Genomic DNA, 9,658 nt, shown 5'->3' with positions numbered 1-9,658 from the left:
AGTCCTGATAGCCACTTGCTTCTGAAATGAGGTGAAGTTTAGATTCGCTTTGTATTGTTTGTTTGAATCTTCCCATTGACGTTTAGGACTGCAATTGATCAATCTCTTATTGGCACAGTATGCACATATGGCCAATAAGAGACTAATCGATTGCCGTCCTAAAAGTCAATCGGGAGATTCAACCCAACCATACCAAGTGGATTTAATTTTTATTTTATTTGTGAAAATTATAATTGAATTCATTTTAAACTATGCATTTGGCTTGATTTATCCCATCCATCTGTATAATAAAAAAAGTGGCCCACTGACATTGAAATTGTTGTGAAATCAATAGCTTAATAATATCAGTATGAAAAATAAAAATAGTCAGTGTGTACTACTTGAAATTGTGCTGTTAAAATTAACCAATCAGGAGAAGATATATGTACCAAAGGAAAGGTCACATCATTATGTGATTAGTATTTGTGTAGAGAGATTATTGGATTAGGTGAGATTAAGAACTTATATTCTATTTGTAGATGAACAAGTTTACCTTCATACTTTGTAATTCAATTTCATTTGTAGATTTTCATTACATTTATTTTGTATCTACTAGGACATTCTCCCTAGCGAATTAAAGTTCAATGATGTCATCTTTAAAATTGACCCTTAATGTATCTTTCTTATGTGATGTGAATGTATCAAGCTGATGATTCACTTTTTCTTTTAGCTTATGTTTCGAAATTTAAACAGCTTATAATTGTTTTTTTCAGTAAGCTTAGTTTACGTTTAGGTTTCGTTTGGATAACAAAGGTGTTAGGTTACCTCATTATGTGTGTATTGACTATTGTGTTTTCTAATGGTCAAGGTTATATCTAATTTTTATATATAGTTGAAATGATGAGTCAATTGAAGCTAAACTACCATGGAAAACCTGGAAGCACTGGACGGCCGTTTCGTCCTATTGTGGGACTCCTCCATGATGGTCTAGCTTCAATTGACTCATGATTTTAACTATATATAAAAATTACTTAGAATCTCCACAAACGACCCCCTTATATCTAATTGTTTTATAGATTTATTCATCATCATATCAGTAAGCTCATGCTCTACACTGAAAACTCTAGGTGTTGTTAAAGGGATTCTCGCAGCTTTCGATATTGTAAAAGTATACTCCTTTTTAAGGGATTTGAAAGGGAATCTGAGTTAGTAGTAGTTTTATCGACCTGGAAGCAATACTGAGGTTAAAATTAATGTATTAGAAATATTGGTAGATTGAACTGTAAAGTCTCATTGAACGGAGAGGCTGGGATACGTTTTACACATGTTCATCTGTCGCATACCTCAACATGCAATCTTGGCTGGAGCAGAAGGAAAACGACAAAAGATAAGCTGGGCAAACTAAGGATGTTGCATCATTCCACGAAGTCAGTGATTACTGACCTGACCTATGTCGGTAAAGGCAGATTACCTGGTTAGTATCCAGGATCAACTGTTGACAATGTATGACATGATGCAAAATCATTTGTAGCTATGGGGATTCATTCATTTTTAATTCACCTCGAGATCCTGAGTTTCAATATCATTGAACAGTAATAAATACTCCAAGTATAACAATGAAACAACATCAAGTAAATCAAAAGGCAGGTTAAAATTATCGCTTAACTTGAAGTATATTTTCAATGTATTAGATGAATTTATAAACATTTATTTTATTTACATATAATTAATCAATAGTTCGTCTATTTTGTTAATGGTCACACTGTATCCACCTATCAAATCTCTGTGATGTTTGCATACATACCTGAATAATAATGTGGATATCTCGAGACCACTGTATTATAAACTGTTTTAAACGCATTAATGATATCAAACAATGGTATGATACACCGTAGTTTCCAAATTATTAAAACTGATGATAACATTTAAACTCAATTGTAACATAGTTGACTGTCGCACTTGTTGATGCGATTTGTAATCCCATAGAGAGCTTTGATTCCTACAAGAATGGAGATACACTCTACTGGCAAGCGATGAAACATAGACTTCCGACTCTCTACTAATTATTTCAACTACCTAAGATCAAAATGTTGAGTACGTAATGCTGAGTAACTGAAACTGGTGGCCCCATTGTAATCGATCGGCAGAATTTGATCAGTGCTAGGAATTAGAGAAACATGAAATCGGTTACTAATCACCGATTAATCACCATGAATCAAGGGATTTTAGTATTTTGTTAATTAGTTTAGGTAATTATCAACTATTAATGATTTCATTCTATAATATATTTCAATATTTGGACTTAAATCGTTTCCCCCTGTTTTCAGTTCATGTTTTTTGAATTAAATACAAAAAATTAACATTCACTTTCTAAGTTTTCTGTTACGTCATTATTCTAAACCGAATTAATTTATTAGCTTGTATGTAGCTTGGTGTAACTCCTCCTGGAATCCTTCCAGGTTTACTGCCAGTCCTAAGCCTGGATAAATAAGCAGGGCTGTGTATAGGGTTAGCAACCCCCATCCTGTAAAACAGAACCTTGCTAAAGAAGTTATCATAAAAAATTCTTTATACCGTTTAAACTCTGTACTGGGAGTTGGAGGGTATTTAATTAGAATTAGGGCGTCTTAAGGTAAAAGCCGAGGTTCTTCAGAAATTACGAGGTAAATACCCCTTCTGACAGCCAGAGAGAGAGAGCGGCAGTTAATATGGGTACATTGGATGTCTGGATAATGTGTGAGACTGGAGGGATCAGTCAAATAGTTACGGAAGTGAAGAAATACAACCCGGTGGTGTTTGGCATAGGTGGAAGACATTGAACGCATGCTGAACAGAAAGAATTAGCATCAAGAGAGGTGCTATTGTACTCTGGTTATGAAAAACATGCTTCACACACACAAGAAGTTGCACTGATGCTGTTCAAAGAAACACGGAAAACATCTATAGCATGGGAATCTCATGGAAGCCGGATAATCAAAGTATCGTTTAAAACACAGAAGGAAGGAATTATAATGAATGTTATCTAGTGTTACGTACCCGCTAATGATAGCAGTGAAGATGATGAGAATCAGGATTAAGAAAGTCTGGAGTTCATTGTAGATAACTGCCCACGAAAAGACCTGAAAATCCCGATTGAGGGCATGAATACCAATGTCGATATGGAAGATACCGGGAATAAAGATATCATAAGACAACACAGACTTGGAGAAAGAAAGAAAAATGATGAGAGACTTGCAAATCTGTATACTTTCAACAGAATGGTTATAGGTGACACCATATTCCTCTACGAACGCATACACAAAACTACATGGGCTTCCAAAGACAATATTATTGAGAACCAAATTTGTCACATCCGCATCAGCAAAAAGCTCAGAAGATCTATGGAAGATGTAAAAACAAAGAAAGGGGCTGTCATAGCTTCACAACACTAGGTGGTGGTGGCCAAGGTAGGAGAGAATTGGACATTTAGACTAAGAACAATGCAAAAGATCAATAAAAGCCTCCCTTCGGGATGTCCACAAACTGAGCGAATTCATGGGAAACATTCTTATAACTGAAGAACATCTTGTACTCAAAACAATTGTCAGCCAACATCAGTCATATTTTTCAATACAAACGTCAGGATAGTTCTATTGTACGGAGCTGGGTCTTGGAGAATTACTACAACCATCGCCAAAGATGTGCAAGTATTTTTAAACAGCTAACTATGCAAGATAATCTATATCCGTTGAGAAAAAGCCCTCGGAAATTACGTACCCTGATAGAGAACAATGTAGCTGCCGATTGAGGGAGAAGTTAGGAAATAATACTGAAGGTAGGTAGTTCACATTTCATGAAAACCATTGGAAGGTATCACAAGACAAGCCTCAATTATGAGTCATCAAGTTCAAATGAAAAGTAAAAGGTTAGATAATACAAAGCGCCTTGATTTTAAGACCGAAATCAAGACCATGAATAGTACTTGGCAATAACCGGAAAGGAAAGCTCACGAGTCGGGAAGAAATTTCTGGTTGGCGGGACATGATTCTCGATGGTAAAAGGCTTAGTATAAAGTAAGTCATGTATCTCAAAGTAAGGCAACGGAATACAATGACTTTATCATATTCTGCAAACATTGTAGTTTTGGTTTTGTTTTGATTTCTAAAGAGAACCAGTTTCATAAAATTACTATTAAGAAACCAACAAAACTGTCTAATTTATGTAAAAATAATAATACAATATGGTAATACACAAGTAGCTCTGCCTGAAGTATTCCTAAGATTACTGTCGATTTCGAGGTCGGGTAAGGGAGAAGGGTGAGGTGAGGTGTTAGCAACCATTTACCGTAAAAAAAACTTGCTAATAAAACGCTAACCAGAAAAAATCGTAACCAGTAGTACATTACTGTTAATTCTTTCTACGAATGTAACAAAATAACTAGTCCGAGAAAACGCCTGAATGTCATCAGTTCATAACAACATTCATTAATGTTACATTAAACACTATTTAAATCTGTTAATTAATTATCTTTATATAGTCAATGAAATTATGATCATTTATTCAAATTCGAAATACATTTAATAATTCAGAAAACCATTTCAGTATTTCTTCGGAAATTAGTTTAAGGTGTTTTTAATCATAAAATTTCAATGAAAGTAGAAATTTAATAGTTGAATTCATGAGTCAATTAAAGCTAGACCACCATGGAAAACCTGGAAGTACTGAACAGTCGTTTCGTCCTAGTATGGGACTGCTCAGCAGTGTGCGATTTCGTGGATTTGTTGAAGTTAGACGTTAACACCGTTGGATGCCTGACAATCCAGTGGTCTAGAGGTTAAGCGTTCGCGTGCCAGAACGATAGGTCCTGGGTTCAAGTTTCGCGAGGCGAGATCCTGGATACGCACTGTTGAGGAGTCCCTAATAAGACGAAACGGTTGTCAAGTACTTTCAGGCTTCCATGGTGGTCTAGCTTTAATTGACTCATGAATTCAACTATTAAATTACTATATTATCCACAAAACCCCTCTCTGAAAGTAGAAATGTTATGACTCAAGTATTCATTGAGATAAGTTTTCAGTACATTGTGCATTACTTGTGACTTTTTTTCTTTTTACCATGTTTGAATGATAAATAAAAGCATTTATCAGATGGATTAGCAACAGAATCTCAGATTACATAGTTCACGAAAAGTAAAGAATTCTATTTTATGATTGATTGATATTTAACCGGAATGTTGGACAAGACGTATATAATAATAATATTCATTACAATTGATTGGTCACTGGGTGGTGATCAATGTCATGCGTGTCAAGTGCTTCTTAGTGCTGATCGAATACTATCGATCAAGTTGCAATATGGCCACTAGTCTAGGTGGCTCGACACTGCGTGCACCAGTTCCCTCAAGATTATAGGTACACCCTGCTGACAAATACCAAGTAGCACAAAACCCGGGTCCAGGGTTTCCTGTTGACCACCTCCAACCACCATTTTAATATTCATTTTATAGTTGAAATTTAAACCCAGAGTTCGAATCTCGCGAGGGGGGATCGTGGTTGCGCACTGCTCAGGAGTCCCACAATAGAACCATGGTGATCTAGCTTCAATTGACTCATGATCTCAACTATATAAAATTACTAAAATCTCCATAAAATAACCCCTTCTGATAATATTCATTTGTCAACATAATTTACCATTTATACTGGTTTATCAAAAAAACAAACAATCCATTTAGAAATATTCAACACATGATCCAGTAAAATAAACCCGACCTCATTTAACGGTAAAACAAACAAACTTTCAACCAGAATTAATATTTATTCAAACATCATACTATTCGTTGGTTGTCGTGCACACACACATACAGACATAAATATTTCAATGAACAAACTATTTAGGTCAAGTCATCATGTAAATAAGTGAATAAATTATGATGGGTTTTTTTTCCATCAGTTAACGTAATGAAGCTACTGAAGACAAAAAATAATAATAATAAAGATTTCGATTTCCGGTTCATAATGTCTATATACATAAAGATAGTTGTCGAATGGAATAATACACACTTAGATTATATTGCTAACCAAGCTATATAATGTTCCCTTAGTAACTTTTCGACTGAAATTACATTAGAAAAACTAATTTACAGATTATTAAAACAGATTCAATAAAGTTAAACTTATAAGGTACCATTTATGATCAATGTTAATTGTTTTGTTTTAATAGTGTTTAAACATAGACAGAATATGTACCCTCTCCCCCCCCGAAAAAATGTATTCCATATAGTAACCAGTCATATATAGGTAGATGAATTCTTTTCTTTAATTATACAATGTCCATTGAAATAATAAATAAAATATATGGTAATATTAGGTAGTTTATCATTGAGATTTTTGTTAAACAGAATAAAAATGTATAACTTGAATGCATTTTGAATTCACTTGGTTATCCACTTAGGTACTGGGTTCGATTCCCAGAGTGAACATTAACTCTGAGATGTAGGTACATCCAGCTGACCAGTCCCAAATAGGATGAAACGCACGTCCTGGATTCCACTGCTAGCCACTATCCATCTTTGCTTTGAATATATTTTGTTTTATTCTCAGTAATAATGACCTTAGGATTTGTTACTTACTCTCAGCAACACATACGGAATATTTCAAACTACAGTCTTGTTTCTTCAATATGCTAACGTTTATTCTCAAATGAATTTTTAAAAAACTGAAGGTTTTACCCATGTGATCAGTAGTTGAAGACGTTGGACGACATGCCTGGGGATCGGTTACAATGCATCAGATGCATTCATTTTTTTTATCTAGTTTTAAATAATGTTATCACTTATTTTCTGGGATTCATCTTGATAATTTTACCTCGTTTTAATAATGTGGCATGACAACTTGAGCCAATACATATATGTTTTTACAAGTGATTGATCACTGGGTAATGATCAATATCAAGTTTTTCAGGTCCTACTTAGTGCAGATCAAATTCTATCGATCAAGTTGTAATGTGGCTACTAGTCTAGGTGACTGGATATCGCGTGCACCATCTCATCTCAATACATATATATGGTTGCTCATGGCTGACTGAGATTATCAGCTGCAGTATTTTTCCATACATACCATTTTAAAACATACTTTTAACATTCAATCTTTCTCATTATTATTGTTACTACAATTATTTCGTCTTTGATATTCACCTGTTTAATTCCATTACATGGTGTTGATGTGATATGACAAGTTGAACTATAGTGCATTTATCTCAGATTCTATTTCGATTCTAACTGACTGATTTCGCATAAATATCTTAAAAATTGATGATTATTTTCACAGTAATATGCGTTCATAATTTTCAATGATGAAACTTAATAACACAATTTCTCTTTGTTGTTTCATTCCTCATTAATAAAGATTGAAATTTAAACTACCTTCAGTAATTACTACAAAATGTTCTAAGGAACAAAAAGTATAGATTCATTTATATGTATTGTAGTGAACAAGTACACGAGTGGGGACAATCAAATGTACTTCAGCACAACATTACAGAATATCTCATTAAAATATGAGAACCTTATAGTAAACAGTTAATTTGCAAAATAACAATCAATTGTCTTAGTTTGACTGCTTCATCTGCAAATATCCGTCCATAGTCTCCGATTATAATTGTTCATGCATTTCGTACCAATTGCGTGCCGTTCCAGTTCTCTCCTTATCGATCTTCTATTGAAATACATTCAATGCCCAACCATCACTAGATACTACTTATGTGGACATCAGCAACCCACACCACAGTATCTTTAATTATACGATAAGACTTTCTTAACTTATGCAATATACTACTTACCTTATTTATTTGTTATTAATATTTGTAAAGAAAATTATGAAGTTCAACTAATTTATTTGAAATGATTATTTATTATATGTTTATGTTATAACGCTTAGTTTTCCACGTCCACACGAATGGGATGTTCATTTACCTTATACGAATATCTACACTAGATTCCCTCCCAGTGTATATTCTATCGGACTTCAACACCATTCAGATCAAGAACACGTGGTTAACCTGACTACAGCGTAAATATATTTCCGTGCCGAAAACCGACACAATTCAATAACAGTCAACTATTGATAAAAATAATAGTAATAATAATGACAGGAGAATATATAACTCACCTAACGCCTGTCAGACTAGCAATAAATTTGACTGAGCAGACAATTAATTATTCTTATTCTCATCCACAAATCATTTTATTAGTATTTGTTATAACCTGTCCAAGCAATTGTTATTATCTTGTAAACGCCTTTGAGAGCAGTGAATTATTGATCAGAGCAATGATACACAAAAGCCGTATGAGTAGTCTTGAGCACTACTCGGTCCTGCTTTCTGCCTAGCCCAGCCAGTTAAGTCCAGAACACCAATAACAGCCTCAGCAATATGAATCATTTATTTCAAACATACTGTGTTTATATACCAAACAAACAGACCACATCGTACCAATAATATAGAAAATAATATTTGTACAAGATTTGGCCAAATGTGGTTGTGAATGTGGAGAACAGTAATTAATAGACTGAGGATAACTCAACAACGGCAAATCGTATAGTAATAGTCCACCATATAGACATAGTTTATACAGTTAAAATGGTTAAGAAAGTAATCCGTTGTCATAAACCAGCAATAAAAAAATCGGTATATAAAACTAAATGGCAAAGATGACAATACCATGTCGATTAGTTGTATGTAATCTAATAAAAGTTACGAAAACATTATTCATTTAAAATAGAATAATATTGAAATCAAAAAAGAGATTGGACAAATATCATGCATATTGGGTATTTTCAGGCTTAACAATTGAATCTCGCGAGGCAAGGTCGTGGATGAGCACTGCTGAGGATTCCCACAATAGGACGAAACGGCCATCCAGTGCTTCCAGGTTTTCCCTGGTGGTCTAGCTTCAATTGACTCACGCTTTCAATAAACAATTGAAATAAATGCTGATTTAGACAGTTACCTTAGTATACAGTTGTGTTTATAATCACATTAATTACCAAGATGATGAACGAAAAACAAAAGCAAACAAATTGAAAAAAATAATGTTGTTTGGTAGAAATTTTTCTTGGTTGTATCCGATTGAAAAGACGTACGATCATTCTGAACGATAATCAGTAATATATTTAAAAGTATTACGCTTACTATGAGACTCGAAAGTTCCGCATTCGATTCTGTATCGAATAATGATGGTGCACATTTAAGAGATGTAAAATTAGTGCGAAATATCTACTAAGTTATCCCTGGTTTTGAAACAATTCTCTAGTTGACATCACTACGTGATCAAAATTATACTAGAAATCTATTATTTAACACTCGAAATAATGAAACGGGAATTCCAGTGATGTTATCCTCATTGGGAGAGTCAGTCAGTTAGTTGTGAACGTAGGTCCAGGGATTAGTGAGAAAGATAGTTACAGGTAAACAGGAAATTTTCTGAATCAGTTATTAGGAAGTCGTTTATACGATATAATCAGTAATAAAACCTAAAAATGTTTGCAAATACAAACTAGATAGTTAGTTATTGAGAATCTAGGATGCAACATGATTATGTATCGGCCCAAGTTGCCACACGTGATATTAGCATAGAGGGAAATACTAGTTTTCTTACCGGTTATAAGAGAAATCAAATATAAAATCAATGATTAGACTTTGTACT

This window comes from Schistosoma mansoni, chromosome 3 (assembly GCF_000237925.1).
Source record: "Schistosoma mansoni strain Puerto Rico chromosome 3, complete genome".
Taxonomy (NCBI): domain Eukaryota; kingdom Metazoa; phylum Platyhelminthes; class Trematoda; order Strigeidida; family Schistosomatidae; genus Schistosoma; species Schistosoma mansoni.
Note: the sequence above shows the minus strand (reverse complement) of the source record.